The 18,711-nt window shown below is 56.9% G+C and overlaps 1 protein-coding gene and 1 long non-coding RNA gene across 3 annotated transcripts in view; both read right to left on the bottom strand.

Annotated features, from left to right (window-relative positions):
* The window catches only part of TNRC6A (trinucleotide repeat containing adaptor 6A), a 61,904-nt gene extending 52,439 nt beyond the window's left edge, over nucleotides 1–9,465 (bottom strand). The window contains exons 1-2 of the mRNA XM_039382372.1: nucleotides 9,387–9,465; nucleotides 5,952–6,129 (exon numbers count right to left, since the gene is read on the bottom strand). The gene's annotated coding sequence lies outside the window, so the exon portion shown is untranslated. The remainder of the gene's footprint in view (nucleotides 1–5,951; nucleotides 6,130–9,386) is intronic.
* A 1,917-nt stretch (nucleotides 9,466–11,382) lies between these two features.
* LOC113995765 lies at nucleotides 11,383–18,476 on the bottom strand. 2 transcript variants are annotated; one of them, XR_003543521.2, is made up of 3 exons: nucleotides 18,144–18,476; nucleotides 12,607–15,874; nucleotides 11,383–11,574 (listed from the first exon to the last, which is right to left on the bottom strand). It is a non-coding gene; the product is annotated as an uncharacterized LOC113995765 (long non-coding RNA). The 2 variants fall into 2 exon arrangements; XR_005563915.1 differs by lacking the exon at nucleotides 11,383–11,574 and having other exon boundaries at nucleotides 11,632–15,874.
* Nucleotides 18,477–18,711: the final 235 nt, after the last annotated feature.

The raw sequence follows: 18,711 nt of genomic DNA on the forward strand, positions 1-18,711 counted from the left end.
GCCTCCTCCCAGGTCCTTCTCTCACAGCCATGGAGAGAGCTGGGCCTCATTCCTGCCGTGGGTCAGGGCCAGGGGAGGGCATTGGCAGGGGATGACTCCAGGCTTCCCCTCCAATATTTGCTGTGGTTTGACAGCTCTGCCTTTATTAACAGTGCAGGGCAATTAGCGATTGCTGTTAGTGGGGTGTGATTGGTGGCACATGGGGCTGCTGCCAGCGTGGTGGGGGACATGTGCCAGCAGCCTGCCCTGCAGCCCCCCTGCAGCAGGAGCGCTGCATCCTGTGCACCAGGTGTCCTGCAGCAGCCTCTGCCCTGAATCTGCTCAGAAAATCGAGGGAAATCATCAAGTAAAGGTTCAGCTGAAGTTACAGCCTCTCCCTGCAACAGGGTCTGGCACCTCCCCATGTGAGTGGCAGTGCCAGACCCAGGATGAGCCCTCTCTGATCCTTCAGAGCAGGCTCTGCCCACCAGCCACCCACCACGGCCCCGCAGAATGAGGAAGGCAACGGGGGCACAAACTTCCTACTGCAGGAGACCAGGGATCAGAGAACAAGCCTATATGGCAGTGCCTGCCAGTGGGTGCCAGGGACCACCCCAGCCTGACCAGGGGGGCATCGTGGGCCCCTCAAAAGCATCCCCATGGTGCCAGGCTGAGCAAACATGTCACAGTGTCCACTCTGTCCTGTGGGTACAGTACCATGGCAGTGAAGGGTTACATACATTCCACATGGGTAGGCTTAAGGCCCATGGAAAATAAACAGTATTAAAGGCAATTTGAAGGAGAGAACATGAATGAGAAAGGGGTAAATCACAGCACCGGTCACTGAGGAGAGGCTCAGATCCCCCTCCCTCATTTTCCATATTACTAGAAAAAACAGGGAACCCATCTCAGACAAATGAGCCCTCTGGACCCAATTTTTCAAGTTAATGAGCTCCCCTTGCAGCTCTCCCCCAGCATGGAGACTCCCAGCACCTACCCTTTGCCACAGCCTCTAATGAGCAGAGCCACCATCATCCATCTCAATATCTGCCAGGGACACACATGGCCCACACTCGGCGTTTGCACGAGGAGGGGACAGCGATGCCCTCAGACCCAGCCTGGGCAGCACTGGCAGGGTGGGCAGGCTGAGAGCCTGGAGCCTTGGCTCTGCACTGAGGGACCTGCAGCAGCCCCAGACAGAGCCGCCGTGGTCCTGCCCAACCCAGGGACCACGCTGTGGCTGCAGAGTGGTCTGCCAAGGATGCTGCAGAGCCTGGCACTGACTGACTGTTTAAAAGCCCCGAGGGTTCAGTGGCAGCTGCCTCCTGGGTGAGCACCGATGGCTCACCTGGCATATTCCTGGCGAGCCTGGCACATTCTCTCCCAGTCTTCCAGCATCAATCTCCAGCTGAATTGGTATTTGCCAGGTTCAAAATAACCTCCTGTTTCAGGAGAAAGTTGCTTTTCCTGCTCCCAAGAACACCTTTGCAGTCTTGATTGGGAGATTTCCAGTGGTCTTTGGTGAGTTATTGGAATTCTCCCTTGCATTTGTCCTTTGCCAGGCTGTGGGAGGGGGAGCAGGGGGCACAGGATGCGGCTCTGGCACTGCAGTGCTCCCTACTATTATGCTTAAATTAACAGGGAAGTTTTTGTAAATTGAAGACTAATTTTCTCTTGGGAATAGATAATTAAATTACAGAGTACTAATGAAAATTTACAGCATCTGGAGAGGGGTGGAGGGATAGGCAGAGGGAGCAGTTAGTTGGTATTTTCCCTTTTTTCCCTGGCCACAGCCAGGGGAGCTGCCAAGTCCAAGCCCCTGAGTGCTGGAGCTGGGAGAGGAGTCAGACACATCCACGGGGGAACAAATGTGCAGCGAGGCCGGAGCTGCAGCTCTGCAGCCCCTGACACCCTGAGAGAGGCGGGGGATGAGACCCCCACATCGTCCTGCACCGGCTCCGGGAGCTCCATCCCCGGCCCTTGGCTCCCCCGGGCACTGACAGCGGCTGTGGGCAGGGGGGTTCCTTCCCCACGCCCCGTGCCCATCACCCCTCCCCAGCCCTGCCGGCTGTGCCCATCGCCCTGGCAACGCGCTGGCTGAGCGGCGCATCCGCCTGGATTAGGGAACAGCAGCAGCACTTGGAGGCCGTATTTTTCCAGTCTAACTCAATTTCTTGGGAGCGATGAGGCTCACCAGCTCTGGAAGTGCGGAGGCAGGAGCTGCCTTTTGGGGGGGACACACTGGAGAGCATTGTGTCTGGGGGGCTTGAAGTGAGAAAACGGGGATTTTTTTATTGCTTTGATCATACATAATTTAAATATTCAAACTGCTCTGGAATTCATTGAATTATACATGAATTGCACAGGCAGCATTTTTGTAACTCCTGAAAGGCATTAATGGTTTTTTCTCTCCTTTCAAAACCTTGGCTAACCTTAAATTTATTTATTTCTAAATTTTTAAAATTCTAAATCAGTCTCATCCCAAATCACCTTGAGAACGTCACCCACGCTGGGTAATTCCACCAAGTTAATGAGGGATGTGGTGATCTCAGTTTGCTGTAACATCACGTGTTTTGTAGCAGTGTTTGGGTCAGCATGGCAGGGTGAGAGCTCCTCTGAGCTCCCTCCCACTGGGAGCTCCAACTCACCACGGATCCCTCCGGCCCTGGCTCCCTGGCACTCTGCCTGGGGTTAGCTTGGGACACAAGGCTGAGGGAGCTGGAGGCACTCTGGGGCAAGGGAGCACCTGAGCCTCCCTGGACACACCATCCCTCCCTCCTCATCCAATTTTCCATGGCCCTGCACAACAGGAGCATGGGATGTGCTGCTGCATCTGCCCCTCAGCTGGCAGCTGCTGTCTGTCAGCCAGCCCAGTGGCCAGATGTTGTGGGAAGGGAAGGGCCACAGCCAGATGTTGCTAATCTAACCCTACTCTGTCAGTCTGAAGCCATTCCCCCTTGTCCTATCACTACAACAAGCAACACTTTCCCTTGGGGCTGGGTTCTGAGTATGCTCCCCTCCCCTCCCCATTGCCATCAGACCCAGTACAACACTGTACTGGGGATCCCTTCACCCTCAGGCAGGGATGAAGCCAGGCAGTGCCTCTGTGTCACTCCAGATCCTCAATTCCAGAGAGAACATTTCCCAGCCCTGGAAAGCTCTCTGGGGAGCAAGTGAGAGGCTGGCAGAGAAGCGGGACCCGCTCAGCCCTGTCTGCAGCCTTTCCCAAGTTAGCTCATTCCTCATTATCCTTCCCTACCCTTTTAATTTCTCTCTAAACTCAACCAGCTATTGCTGTTCAAACTGAAATAATTAATTGGAACAAAATTGCCACTGTAGGAGAAAAGAATGATTAAACCCATCCAGCGGACAATGGGGCAATCACAGCCTAAGCAGCTAATTACAGGGATGCAGGATAATAACAGAGCCCTGGGCAAACTCTAGGGCTGGATGAGCCAGGAGGAGGGTCTGGGCTTGACTTTGCTCCAGGTTTGGTGCCTGATTCCTGGAGTAAAGATACAAATGCAAGAATGAAAGATCATGAGGAGGGGATACCCACACAGGTCTGCTGGGGACACACGAGCAGCGGGAAGCCCGGACACCTTGCACAGCTCTGTGCCTGCTGGGCACCCGAGTCACTGCGGGTGGGAGCCACCGGGGGTGCCCAGGGAGATCAGCACCAACACTCCTGGGAGGAGCACAGAGAGCGGCGGGTTTGACTGAGGAAACTGTTAAAGCACATTACACACGTGTGCATGTGTGTGTCCGTGTACAGATGGCCACTCTTTTTGGGATTCCTTTTTGGGAATAACAGTGTTGGGAGGTCTGGATGGAGCAGAGCAGCCCAGCAAGCCCATGGCCATCACCAGGGCTTGTGCCAAAAGGATAGTGAGAAAAACCACTGGGATGTTTTTCTTCTGTCTCTGCAGCAAAGGGTGATCTTGGTCCGGGAGACCTCACTGCAGAGCATCTGGGTCAGTCCTGGGGCAGGGAAACTGGAGGAAACATTGGATTGGGACTGACACATTTCAAGGAATAAACAGAGTTATGACAGAAGGGAACAGGAACACCTGCAGCATTACGTGGGTGATGGGGTGCACACCTCAGCCCTGGCTGTGGGGACACACGAGCCGTGTGCCCTTCCCAAAATCCCTGTGTTTTACAGCTCTGCACTGGGCCCTTCCCAAAATCCCTGTGTTTTACAGCTCTGCACTGGGCCCTTCCCAAAATCCCTGTGTTTTACAGCTCTGCACTGGGCCCAGCACACTGGCTGCAGAGCGGGGGTCACCTCCCCCCACCTGTGGAAACCATGTCACCAGGTGACATGGCAATGGCAAGGTCAACATGTCACCTCACTGGTCCAAAGTGAATGCCACCAACCATCTCCAGGTAGTCATAGCAACAGGAAAACCAAGGGACAATCCTTTTTCGGGAGGTGCTGTGCCCCGACAGGCTCCCAGGGGAGGCCAGGGATCACCACGTCCTCCTTCCTGCACCCTTTCCTGCTCTCCCCACTCACATTAAAACTCGTTTAGCTCCCAGTCAGAGACCTGTGACTTCCCTTAATAAAGACATTTTTCATCTCCCCAACCTCAATGAGAGTGAGTTCAAAGTGGTGTGAAATTGGAAGTGGTCACGGTGTGTGCTGGCAGCACTTCCCCAGGTACTGGCACAGGGGCTCCAGCCTGGAGCACATAAATCCTGGCCAGCTCCGCATTGCTTCAGTCAGAGTTCATTTTCTGATGGAATTTTGACTGTGACTGAAGCTTCTAAGAGGCATTTTCAGCAATGGGCTTGACCCGGGGTAGAGGGTAAGTCCCAGTAACTAAATGTAGAATAAAGGAGGCTCCTCTTGGCTTATGGGTGAATCTCTGGGGCAGGACCATTCCAGGAAGGCTTCACTTCATGAGTAGCTCCAAGTGCCTTCCAGGCAGAGCTGAGGAAGGGGACCTGACCACCTGACCACTGCACTGTGCCCTGACAGGGGCAGGACACACACATCCATCCCAACTTCACATGGGTCCCCCAGTCAGGGGAGGGCTCCTGGATCCCATGCTAAGGCAGAGACACTGAGTCCCCTGAGCCCCCTGAGTCCCCAGGCCCCCTTGGCACTGTGGGGAGCCTAAGCCTGACACTCAGCCTGCCTGGGGCTGCATGAAAACGGGACTGTTGGGGACTCATACCCATGGCCTGGCAGGGATCGCCCGCCTCGGGCTGGGAGCCAACTGCAGCCATTGGTGTAATTAAATCAAGGTCAGGCACAGCCAGGGAGCCACAGCCTGTCTCTGTGTGTCTGTGCTGCTCCTGCCTTTGTACAAAACATCCCTGTGCTGCCCCTCCAGCTCTGAGCCAGCCCTGGGCACAGGCAGCCAGACTGCAGGCTCTGCCACACCCAGGTCCTCCAAAGCTCAGTGGAAGCTTTGGGTTTCACCCCAAAGGACAAGAAGAGCACTCTGCAGGTGTCAGACACTTTAACAGGATCAGGTATGTGCTTCCCTCTGCAGGCAGGGATCCCAGGGGACCACCCAGAGCAGCTTCTGCCCTAATTTTATTGGGTTTGACCCTGCACCCTGCCAGCACTGTCCTCCATTTCCCAAAGTGCACGAGTTCCCCCACTTCCAGTGAGGCAGTTACACCCCACAGCATTGGGGTCACCAACCTGGGGCTCCCTGACACCAACAGTTGCCCCATGCCCTGGGCTGGGGGCTCACAGGGCCCCTGTCACTGGAGCTGCAGTCCAGCCCCTCGGTCTGCCTGAATGGCTCTTGGATGCCCTCAGAGGGGTTCTGAGACCCAGGGAAGTCAGGACTCATCCCCACCCTGTGTCCTGCCCTTCCTGCTGCAGGATAACTTGGTGTCAGGAAAACAGCAGCTCCAGGTCTGGGAGCATCACTGGGAGGACGCGGGGGTTCCCGTCACCGGCACCCTGGTTTGTGTGACTGCCAGCCCTGGGTGGTGTGGAAGACACAAACCTTCACAATCACACTCGTGATGAGGAGGGAGAAAATGGCTGGAGTCAGCCCAATGTTCATGCAACCAAGGAGCAACCATTCGGGGAGGGCGAGCAGCTGCCTTACTGTTCCGAGTCTTCTGGCACTGCAGGGTGGGAGCCTCGGCTTGGCACTTAAAGGGCGACGGCTCTTCTCTGACCTTTATGGAGACAAAAGACAGAGAAGGTTCAGCTCCACTGCAGTGCAGGAGCAGAGCTCTGAGAGCCAGGGGCAGGGACAAGGCACAGGGTCGTGTCCCCACGGGAAGGCTGGCAGAGCTCAGCTCTGGCGGCAGCTCCACCTCTGCCAGGGTTCGGGGATGCTGAGCTGGGGACCACGGACTGCCCAGGTCCTGGTGCCAGCTGTGGCACTGTGGGGAGCCTAAGTGGTCAGGGCTCCCCTGAGGTCAGGGCTGCCAGGGAGGCTGAAGCCCTGACACTGAGCAAATGTGCCTGGCAAGCTGGAGAGGTTTCTGTCAAAACCTGGTTTTCTGTGAATCTTTTTGCACTGTGGCCAAGCTGCAAACACTGTGTTCTGTCGGGACCCTTCAGACTGACAGCAGTTACCAGGACATGACCTGTGACCAGGTACAGCCCCCCATGACCCTGCAGGTGCCAGGACCACGTTCAGCACAGCACAGATCCTGCACTGGGAACTTGTAAAGGAAAATGAAATGAGTTACAGGAAAACTTCATGGATACACTTTTCAGAGGTTCAGTGAGAGCAGACAAGTCTCTGTGATTTAAGTGTCATCCACCCCTGCAAGGGTAAACATGAGGCCAGGCAGTGCTGGGCAGCATCACGGGGTCCCCCCAGCAGTGCCTGTCCCCCCGGAGCAGCTGCCCCACCAGAGGCAGCCCCTGCTCTGCCCCCCTGCCTTGTGACTCCCTGGCACACAAAGTGCACAGTTGGGAATTGTATTTTCCCCTGAATGCTCTGGAAGAGAAGGACTGAGATCGAGTGCAGATTTTGCTGCCTGCTCCCCGAGCCAGCCACCTCCACCCGAGCACAAACAGACACAGGACAGGCCCGTGGCCGTGCTGTACACAGCCTGATTACTCACATTGCTCAGGAAAATATATTGGCATAATTAATAACAGGAGGCATCTCTATCAGCCTCTGTGGTGCAGCAAATTATGAGGCAATAACACTTGGACGTGTTGACCTGGATTTCATATATAATCCATCAGACTATTCCTGCCTGGTTGGGTCTCTGGAGACATGAACAATACAAAAATGATAATTAAACAAAAGCAAGATGGACTGCACTGATGCACCATTAATCACTCCCACTGTTGTGGGGAAGGCATGGGACCCCAAGTTTTGCCCTTTTTTGTGCACAGGTTTTGTTATATTTTGGGCCTGGAAGGGGCACCTTCCAGTGCTGCTCAGGGTGTGTGAGAGAGATGAGGGTTTGGTGTCATTATCCAGGAGCAGCAGCAAGGACAGGCTGCAGCTTGCCACAGGGATTCAGGGAATGGGTGGCAGGGAGGTCACCGGTGTGGGCAATCATTAAACCAAAGGGAAGAGTGACCAGCTCACAGGGAGAGAGGGGAGAGCAAAGTTCACCCCATCCATCCCATTCCCCATGTCAGAGACATTTACGCTGCTGAACACCACTGACACTGCAAGTGCCACCCGAGCCCTCGCTGCTGCCACACGTGTTCCCTGTTCATGTCATTCCCATGTCCTGCAGAACACGGGCTATCCCTGCCGAGGCCATCCCACCCACAGTGATGGCACCGAGTCCTGCCCCGGGCCCATGTGTGCACCCAGAAGGGTGAACACCAAAATAGAGGCACCTCTGGGACTTGGAGAGGAGTGGGGCTGAGGGAGCCCAGCTGGGCATGGAGTGGTGCCCATCCCTGTGCCTGGTAGCATTCCTGGCACAACACATCCCCAGAGCTGAGGGCATCTTCTTCAGAGAGATGCCCAGACACACTCCCAGAGGTCCCCAGGCACATTCCGTTGACTTTCTATGTCATCACTGTTATCAGTTCTGAGACACTCGTGTGTTCAGCAGGAACACTTTGAGGGGAGGGATTGGGTGAAAAATGAGGATGCAGCTGGCTATTAACTGAATCTGAATTTAGTATCCCATTAGGGAGATTGTTTTTGGCAGCAGCAAGGAAAAGGTTTGCAGAAAGAGACAAAAATATTTTCAGTAGAGAAAGGGAATCCTCTGATCAAAACAAAACAAAGCTAATGAGTTTGTTTATCTCAAGCGTGAGGACAAGGAGGGCTGAGAGTGAGCAGGGGGAGTTCCTGCTGGACCCTGAGGCTGTACCTGGGCTTTGGGGCTCCCACTGAAGCTTCACCTACTAAATTAGTTTAATCATGTCTGTCATTAGTCATCTTTGTCAAGCCCTCATTTTGAGGCCATTTAAAGGGGATTAGAGGAAATATCCACTCTTTACTCCCCTACAATAGTGATTAACTCTCTGGACTCACATAGCATTTTCCTATTGAAGGAAAGAAGCAAAATTAACTCATAAACACAAAACCCAGTGCCTCCACCACAGAGTGGAACCCGGAGCCATTGTTAGGGGAGGAATTACTGGGATAACACCTGGGGTTCTCATCTATACTCAGGGGAGCCACTAGTGCAGGGCTAAGGATTAGAGGCTCACAGGAGTGACAGGGCAGCACTGTAAATGTGCCATGTAAGATCTGGCACACTGGCAGGGGAACCACCAGGTTCCTGGCAAAAATTTAGTTCAAGATGAACCTGACTGCAGGTACTCCAAAATCATCAAACTCCATGAATTACACACACAGAGGAAAGCCTTTGGCTGGAGATGCAATTGGAGCTGCTCCAACAAGTGGGAAGTCCTGCAGAGGAATCCTCTCCGTGAGGAGAGACTCGGCTCCCCAGAGGCCCCCGCCGGCACACAGGGCACTGAGCAAACATTTCCTAATCCAAACCAATTCAAAACAAACTGATGGGCTGTGCCAGCTGCCCACGGTGCTCTGTGCCCGGCTGCCTCACTGCCAGCACCACCCATTCCTGCCTCTCAAAGCCAACCTGGCTCTGCCTGCACCTGAGCGACCCCAGAACAGCGGCATCCCTGCCCCGAGCCAGGCGGCATTCCCGGCCACAGCCTGACAGCATCCCTCCTGCCTCCTCCCTTTATCCGAAGAAACACCGCTAACGCAAACAGCCCTTTAACATTATTTACAGAACCGCCGTCATGAAGTGTCCTCGCCCCTCTGCCCCTCGCCGCGGTGCCCTCAGGGCCCCCCGGCCCCAGCTGAGCTCGTGGCGGCTCCCCCGCCAGGGAATCCGCGGCAGGAATCCCTTCCTCCGGCAGAGAGGAACGTGAGCGCTGCAACAGCTCGGCGCACAGGGGGGACCCTCGTTCCGAAAGCTCATTAATCCTTGGCAGAGTCTTTGGGTTAATTTGAAAGGTTACTCACCCGTCAGCGCGAAGGGATCCCGACGGGGACGCTCCTCCTGCGCGCGCCGCAGCCTTCGTGGGGAGGGGAGACGGGAAATGAAACCTCTCCCAGGAGCTCAGCAGCGCTCGCATCCTCGGCCCGGCACACCGGGCAGGGGAACGTCCCGCTGCCAGAGCCCGCGGGGCGCAGGGAGAGCCCCCGGCCCCGCTCCCTCCTCCCGGGGCGGGACACGGACCCGGCCTGGGCTCCGCTCCGGCGGGGAGCGCCCGCGGGCGCAGCGCGGGGCACGGGGCGCATGTTGGGGGGCTCGGCGGCAGCGGGACCCCCCGGCAGCCCCGCGGCTCCGTGCGCTGCCGGCAGCGGCCGTGCCGCCGCTCTGCCCGCTCGCCCTCGCCGTCCCGGCGCTCCGGCCGCTCACTGAACGCATCCTAAATCAAAGCGACGCCCGTGCAGCGCTCGAGCCGCTTCCCTGGCTTGGGCACAGCTCCGGATTTGGATTTAGCATCTCCCGAGCCAAGTCCTCGGTGCATTCTGTGTTAAATAACTAAGGTTAATTTGATTTGATGCACCACTTCATTACCATAAACAGCTCACAGTGTGTCAGTCCTCTGTAATTATGGTTCCCTACAGCCGGCATCTTGTTCATTTTCCATCAGTGCTGGAGCTTCCCTGTGATCCCCTCCCAGCCAAGCCCTCCTGCCTGAACTCCCCCCAGCCGTAATTAGGTGTCATTTATTCTGCAGCTGATGGTTACACTCATTTACAAAAATAGGGGCAAGGATATTAAATTTACTTTTCATTGCAGCCACACTTGCCTCTGGTGGCTGGGACGAGGCTGTGTGTGCAGGGGGCCCGGCAGGGAGGAGAAGGGATGCTGTGAAGGGAAGGTGCTTTGGCGAGGGGATGCCACGCTGGGGAGCCCCAGGAGCCCCGGCAGGGATGGGTCAGTGTCAGCAGTGCCTGCAGAGAGGCAGGGGGCAAGGCACAGTGCCAGTCACTGCCCAGGTGGGATTTCTGCCCCCACTCCCACTGCCAGGGGGAGTGCCCTGCCACCACCACCAGCACTAGAGCAGGCACAGATCACATGGAGCAAACTGAACACACAAAGCCACCGTCAACACCTGTCTCCACCTTGGCCCTTTTTGGCCACCAGTGCCTTTGCCAAGGCAGGCACTGCTATCCCCCTCCTCCTCAGCTACATCTTTCCATGTGTTCCATGGACTGTCCCTGAGCTGCTGGAGCAGGGAATGGGGCCATCCCTGCTGCTCTGCCCTCTGAAATGGGGCTGTTTCCTCATTGTCTCCCATTTAATTCCACCATCACACTGGAGGTGCCACGCTGGAGTTGTTTGTCACCAATTTTGTTTGACAAATGACTCCAGTGTTTGGAAACTCCATTATTTGCAGCTACAGAAACATGACCACACTGGCCCATCCCATGGTCACAGCAAAGCAGTTGGTGGGACAAATCCCACAGCTCCATGTGGTCAGAACACACTGTGTCGCTGAGACATGGGGGGAACCTGGGAACTGACGAACCACCAGCACAGAGAAACCAAGAAGCATCACACTGTGGCTGTGGTTGGAGCTGTAGATGCCATGACTGGCCTGAGCCCACAATGGCAAAGGTTAGAAACCCAAAGAATACAGCAGCAGCCCTGCCCTGCACTGATAACACTGCTCCCCGTGCCAGCACCGGGGAGGGGGACGTGGTGTCCAATTAGAGTGTCCAGGATAGAAGAGGAATACCTGATAAATGGCAAGAATACCCAATATCCAAGCAGAATACCTGTTACACAAGGCAAAAACCCAATTCACAAGAGGACTACCCAGCACAGAAGCAGCATACCCAGTACACAAGATGAATCCACTGGGAGTGCCCTGTCTCCTGACCACGGGCTCTGCTCCATCTGCTCCTGCTGCCCAGAAGAGCCAGTGGTGGCCACGGCCCCATCCCTGCTGGGTTCCTGTGAATCCCCCCAAGCCTGGCCACCCCCCACCCCTCCCTGGGCTGGGCACGCTGTCCCACCAGCCCAGCCACGCTCTGTGCCAGGATGTTCCACATGCTGGTCCCACTCCCCACAGAGCAAACACAGAGCTCACCCACAGCAGTCACTCTGTTGTAATTTCGGGGGGTTTTAACTGGAATATGCCTGGAGATCAAGTGGTGGTGGTTGCAGGGCCGGCAGCATTAGCGGGGCACTGGGCTGTGACAATATAAAATAGACATTGTTAGAAGCCACTTAAACCTTTCCGTGGGAGGATTGTGGAGCCCTGGAGCAGAGCCCAGGGGACGGTCCTTTATTGCCACTGTGACCAGGTCAGTTACTCCAGAACTCAGCAAATTATTTATGAGGTGGTTGGCCTGTTAAAACATTAACACATCGATCACCCTGTCGCTGATCCCACTCCTGTGTTCATGGCACCATTGGGTTTGGGAATTTACTGGCATTTGATTTGCTTCAAAGCTGCATTTGCAAGAAAACCCCCACCTCCAGCTCCCACTGTGACAGAGTTATAGTTGGACCCAGCGGCTCCTCCAAACTCCCTGAGACTATTTTTCCTTCTGGTTTTGTCTTTGCTCCTGTTGCCTTGTTGCATGGCCTAAACAAAGGCACAAATTGGCTCTTTAATTTGCAAAGATGCTTCAGAGCAGAAAAAATCAAATTTAGCTTTTACTATCAGAATCTTGACGTGCCCTTTAAGTGCAAATGCTGGCAGTGGGAGCGCAGGATGAGCCAGCCCAGCCACTCCTCTGGAAGTGATAAAGCATTGAATCTGGAGGATAAATGGGCTGACGGCTGTGGGCACCCCGTGGTGACAATCCAGCAGCGAGAGGCAGATAGTACTTCCCGGGAAGTGGGGGCATTTATTTCTGTCTGTCAAGACACAGGGAAGATGGAGAACATACAAGGGATGGGAATTAGTGTCTTAATCTACTGCGTTTACTTTTGTCCCTTTTTTTAATGCCTTTGGCTACTCATTTTCCTGCATCTGATATTTTATTATCATGTCTTTTATGACATTTCCAGATATTTATTAAATCAAAAGGGAGAGTTCTGCTTTGTGTGCTGGCTGGAGACCCAGCAGAGTGGCTGGGGGAGGGGGTCTGAACCTGGCTGGCTGCTGGGGAGCCTGGGGGGGAGCGGGTGCCCCAGCCCTGCTTGTTTGGGTGAGGGAAGCAGGAGGAGGAATAAAACCACAGTCCAAGGAGTGCTGGGCAGACCCTGGAAGCTCACCCTGTTCCTCTTGCCACAGTCCCTCCAATGGGGGATCCCGTCCATCTCTGTCCCATGCCGGGTCAAAGTCCCCAGGACTGGCTGCTGTCCCCTCTGTGACGGACGAGGAGCTGCCACAAAGAAGGAAGGAAAAAGCTGCTCTCCATGTCCACTGCAGACAGGTCAGGAAGCAGCCGGTGAAGATCTCTGTGAGGACACTCAGCTTTAGCTGAATAGGTTGTGCTGAGCCTGGAACTCCATCACGGCACGTTTTCCAGAGGCAGGAGCCAGGGCCAGGCTCCCTGTCCCGTGGATTTCTTCCCCTGCTGTCAGCACCCCGAAGGCTCCTGCACTCCTGCCACAGTGGGATGCACATGGCAGGGACACGGCCTGCTCACCCCAGCCCATCCCCGCTGGCCTCCCCAGGGCTGCACTCAGCAAACTCTCAGTTTGCTGGAGCCCTTAATTACCGACTGTTTAGTCACAGCCTCTGAGGAACTTGTTCTTTACTCCCCAGGCTGTCTGTGAGGGGCTGCTCTCCAGTGCTTCCTGCACTCTTGGCTCTGGATTTGGCAAGGGGTGGGAAACTCAGGGTCCTGGACAGGTCTGTTGGCAGAGTCCTGGTGTCCTGCAGGGTTCAGCCTCTCATGTTTGAAGGTTTAATGTTCGTGGCACCCGCAGCTCTGAAGCAAATTCAGAAGCAGAGACTGCTATGGGAGACATGCAGCACAAGGTCCATGTGGATGGAGTACCTGGGAAAACTGCAGAGTGACAGTCAGAAGGGTCCCAGGGGAGGTTCTGAGGAAAGGTCTTGTCCCTGGTCCTGGAGGAAGGTCCCGGGGGAAGGTCCTTGGTGCTGGCACCCAGCTGGCTGTTGGAGGGTGGCTGCCCCCTCTCTTTGTATCAGTATCTTCACTGCTCTGCAGCTCTCAGCTCCTCGGGAGAGACTGGCACAAGAACCGCGCTGGGAGCATCAATAGAACCTGGAAGAGAAGCACCCGGGGGCAGCCCTGGAGCCCGAGATCCCTGTGGAGCAACGGGAGCGGAGCACAGAGGGCAGGGCTGGGCCCAGCAAGAGGGATTTCACTGTCGGCCCCAGAGCTGGGAGGAAGGCAATGGGGGCGAGGAGGAGGAAAGGGGAGGAAAGCCCCTGCTTGGGGGGCTCTGGGCTTTGCCATCTGAGGTGTTGCTGCAGTGGGATTTGGCTGCCCCACTTGCCGGCCGGCACAGCTGGTGCACAGCTGGGGGTTCGCACCCGGGACCAGCCCTGACCCCCGAGACACGACGCTGGTGTCCTGACTCCTGCCAGGAGCTGTGCCTGCAGCTCCAGGTGCAGTGAGACTCCACGGGACAGTGGGTGGATGTGCTACAAGGGGCTGCACACTTCACATGGCAGGGGGGACACCAAGCTGGCACGGGGGCTTCCACCACATCCCCTCCCTCATACTGTGGGGGAATATTCACAGGAGCAGGTTTTGATGGGAGCAGAATTCCTGTCATGAAACTATTACAGAGCAAATTAAACCCAATAAAAATCCAGGGCGTGAGCAAAGTGCTGTGGGAGAGCGGAGCAGTGAGGGGGTGGGTCACTGGTTGGTGTGTTCAGGGACAGCCGCCTGCCAGGCAAAGACAATCTGGATGAGCACAGGGAAGGATCATCCTCCGGCAGCGCCACCACGGAAGCTGCTTCCCTGCGATGGAATTACACAGGAGCTTGACTTGGGAGTGGCAGCAAACGTGAGAACAGGGCAGGGCAGACACTGATGCCAATTAAAAGCTTGTGGAGCTCATTCCCCCAGATGGCAAATCCTGACTCCAAACATGAGCCCGTGTTTGCCGGAGCCGCGCATTCCAGGCTTGCACAAGGCAGCCGGCCTGGACGGCGGGTGATTGGCAGCCGCATTCAGCAGCACTCAGAAATCCCTTTCTCTGTTGTCCCTGCAAGATCCTTGGAGATGCCTCTGCAGCATATGGCTCCCTTCAGCGGCACAAAGGGCCTGCAGTGGCCTGGGAATGCCCCGAGTGTTAAACATGGGATCACCGCACCCGAACGGCAGCTCCCACCCGTGTCAGCTCCAAAGAGCTTTTGTGGATAATTAGTTCAAGGACAAAAATATGAAATTGTTACCGATGGTTGAACCTGCAGTGGGCTCGAGTGACATGCAGGGTTGGCCATCGGTCCCAGTGCCCCGGCTCCCTGCACGCTTCCCCTGCTCCCCCATTCCTGTGCCGACAATGGGGGAACAAAGGCCGGAGCCGGCACAGGGCAGTAATTCATCGGCACCCCGGCACACAGCTGCCCTCTCCCAGCACAGCTGCCACCGCCCCAGACACGACTCACCCGGCCTCCATTCCCATGGTCTCCAGGGAGATGGCAATGGACCTGCATCCTAATGATGGGTGGCCGACGGCACCCACACCCACAGCCGGCTCCCTCTGGCCCTTCCCGGCACCAGCACTCTCGGCATTATGGATGCAGCCCCAGTTCCCACACAGCAGTGAGAGGGGGAGAGTGGGTGGCCCCACCCCAACGGGGACATCACTGGGGAGCACCAATGCACTGACCAAGCACCAAAATAAAACCTGCATTGTCTGGGAGCTGCCACTTTGGGTCTGGTAACCCACTAGCGCTGAGCGCCTGGCACCAACCGCCCTTCAGACGAGGAAGGAAGGGAAACCAGCCCCCAAAACCCACCCCAAGCAGGACACATCACGGTTAAACCCTAGCACGAACGCAGCAGAGCCGTGGCCACAGAGCACCCTGGCCCCCGCCCCAAGGAGCCCTCTGTGGAGCGTGGCGATGCTCGGAGGGCAGAGACGGGACACGCGCCGGCAAACCCACCCCGCCCTCACGCCCGACCCTGCCCGAGCCCCCCTGGCAGCGCCACAGCCCCGGGGCCACCGGTGGCTCCCACGGCGCGAGGCCGCACGCGGCAGAGCCCACTCGTGCCCCGCATGATAATGAGCCGGCGCGGCGCCAATTAATTGCTGGAAGTGTCTGTTCACTCACCGAATGGGGAGCCGTGGCGCCGGAGCGGAGGGCAGGGCTTGGCAGCGCTGCGGCGGCACGGAGGGGTACGGCTCCACCACGCCGAGCAGGTGAAGGCAGGAGACAGACCTGCTGATACTTTTGCATTTAAATTTCTGGTTTTTTTGAGCTCACGTAGCATTTAGGGTCACATGCTGCTGCGAGCATCGGTCGCACCGTCACGTGCCGGGGTCAGGGCTCACGTGATGAGCAAACCTGATGAAGTGCCACCACGACCCATTTTGCGTCGACCCTAAAAAACTTAGTTGTAAAAACCTGATTTATAGAGGCGTTAATGAAATAATTTTTGAAGCAGGCTTCTATCCTTAAGGACCAAATAATTTCATGGGGAGGGGGCGGGAGAGCAAGAGATGGGAATGAAATGCTAAGATTTCGATGAATATTTAATACACCCTCCACGCTCCTCAGCAGCTCCTGCGCTTGGAGCGGCGCCAGCGCCAGCTGAATCCGTCCTTTGTTAATAACCAAACCAACGCCGCTGCTGCCGGTCGGTGTGTGCGGCTCCAACAAGCTGGAATGTGTCACAGCAGACTGGGGGGACGTGGGGCTCAGTGAGCGACCACCCGTCCCCACCACACCACCGGACAGAGCACCAGGCTGGGACCCACCCTGCCATCCCTACAGAACCCTGATATATCCACATACACACAGTGATATTTAAAAATGTATATATATGTATTTTTTTTGCAGCCAGAAATAGCACAGGATGCTTCCAAAGGCTCCTTCCTGCTGCACCAAGAGCAGAATTTTGCACTGTTTGAAATTTTCTTAATTTCAAGCAGAAAATAACAGGGCACGTACATTTCTGTGATTCCACAAATAAACATCTCCTCCCTCTCCACCTGACCGACCTTCCCTCAGTGCCTGTGGGACCAGAGGAGCTGCTCACACTATTGGCAAGGACAGGATTGTCGTGATGGCCCCAGCATGGGCAGGCAGGGCACAGGGACGTGAATTTTGGTACAAGGATGGGGTTACAAACCAACCACGGCCCCGCTGGGCACTGATGGGCTGGAATTCCAACCCAGCTCTGCCTGCACACAGATGTCTGGATGAGGAAAATAAATAGGAAAATCTTCCCTTTGAAAATCCAGCAGTGCAGCAAAATTGGAAACTCTGGCTCTGCAGAGATGATCGGGGTCTGGCCCCAGAGCTGGTGGGGATGCCACAGGTCCCTGCCAGCCCTCCTCGCTCACAGTTGTTTAACTGGGCAACAGTTCCAGCATAATTCCCTGGATTCCCCCATCCATCGGCTGCTCTGCATCCCGGATGGACGTGCGCTGCAGTGTGGGCGCGTGGCGAGCCAGAGCTTCATTGGCATTCCCGGCACATGGAGCCGCAGGAGAAGGCTGGCTGTGGCTCCGGGCTGTGAGGAACCACGGGGAGGGAACACCCCACTGGCCACGTACTGGGGGAAGGGAGAGAGACAGCCCCAATTTTCAGCTCGTGTTCCATCAGCTCGTGCGTGGCGGGGAGCGGGTGCTGTGGGGGTGCTGTGGGGGTGCTGTGGAGGTGCTGTGGGGGTGCTGTGGGGGTGCTGTGGGGGTGCTGTGGAGGTGCTGTGGGGGGTGCTGTGGGGGGTGCTGTGGGGGTGCTGTGGGGGGTGCTGGGCAGCTGCAGATCCCACTCCTGGCACCAGCACCGGTGCCGCTGGCACGGGGTGTGGGAGAGTGGCCGTGGCTGTGCCAGTGCCCCACCCTCGGCGCAGGGTGTGCGGGGTGCCCTGGGTAACTCAGCAGGTGCCGCTGCCAGAACGTGCTCATGAGGGCTCTGGTGCGAGAGGCACCAGCTCGGCCGAGGGGGTGGAGGATCAATGCCAGCAACATCCCCCTCTGGGGAGCCAAAAGAGGTGGAAAACACAGAGGGTCTGGTGGCCAGGAGTGCTGGCACAGCTCCATGGTGGGAATGAGGCCCACCCTTCCCTCCCTCCCCTGTGCCCAGCAATGATCATGGCACAAGTGCAGGAAAGCACTTCCCAGGTCATCTCCAAGTCACCACACTGTCCCTCGTGCTGCCATCCCTTGTCCCTCATGCTGCACCCGCTGAGCTCACCGTGGGTGGCTCCTTGGTGCTGGGAAGGCCAAGAAGGGCAGGATTTAACACCTCTGGTGCTGTCAGCATGGGGCAAGTCAGTCTGGGGAAGCTGGAGCCCCCAGAGTGGAGTCCCTGGGGTGCTGCTCATGCCTCCCTCTAAGCATGTGCTGGGGATGGAGGGGGAGTCCCTGTGCTGGCGCTGGTTTCAGCCCAGTGCCCACACTGCTGGGATGCCCAGGACACCACCCAGCCCAAACCATGGGCTCCTGCTCACCCTGCACCTCTGCCCTGGCCGAGCCCCAGCAGCTGTGCCAGCCCCATCCCGCACCAGGGCCCGGCCGGTGTCCTGTGCCGCACCCCGGCCCTGTGCCAGCGACCCCAGCATCCCCAGGTGACAGCAGGACGGGGCTGGCAGTGCAGCCGGGCACAGCGAGCAGCAGGGGCACGGTGGGGGCCGTGGGGACACCTCACGTACCTGCTCTGCTGGAGTGTGGTCTCTCCTCTCTGGGAGCAGGGCTCCCACACACGGCTGGCACTGCCCCTGCACCAAGGGAGCTGGGCAGCTGGGAGCTGGCTCATCCGTGGAGGTGACAGGGAGCGGCCGGCACAATTCCCGGCATTTCCAGGAGCTTTTCTTCCCTCTCAGTGGAGACGAAGGAACGCCCCAGCTTCATCTGTCGCTCTGGCACTCCTGCACGGAGCCGCTGGCACTGGGTTATGTCCTAGAGACACAGACTGGTGCCATCTGGGCAAAATGCCACAAGATCCCTGGAGACCGAGGAGTTCCGCGCTGCATCCAGAGCCTCACAGAGCCTCACAGAGCACCCAGAGCCTCACAGAGCACCCAGAGCCTCACAGAGCACCCAGAGCCTCAGAGAGCCTCACAGAGCACCCAGAGCCTCACAGAGCACCCAGAGCCTCACAGAGCACCCAGAGCCTCACAGAGTGCCGAGCACACCATGATCAACAACGATTAACTGCTTTGTGGCGGGGGCAAAGTGTGGAGCAGGGGGTGTGCAGGGGGAGGCTGGGCAGGGAGCAGG

Source organism: Pipra filicauda, unplaced genomic scaffold (genome assembly GCF_003945595.2).
Source record: "Pipra filicauda isolate LSUMZ 115617 unplaced genomic scaffold, ASM394559v2 scaffold266_size1643727_pilon, whole genome shotgun sequence".
NCBI classification, from domain to species: Eukaryota; Metazoa; Chordata; class Aves; order Passeriformes; family Pipridae; genus Pipra; species Pipra filicauda.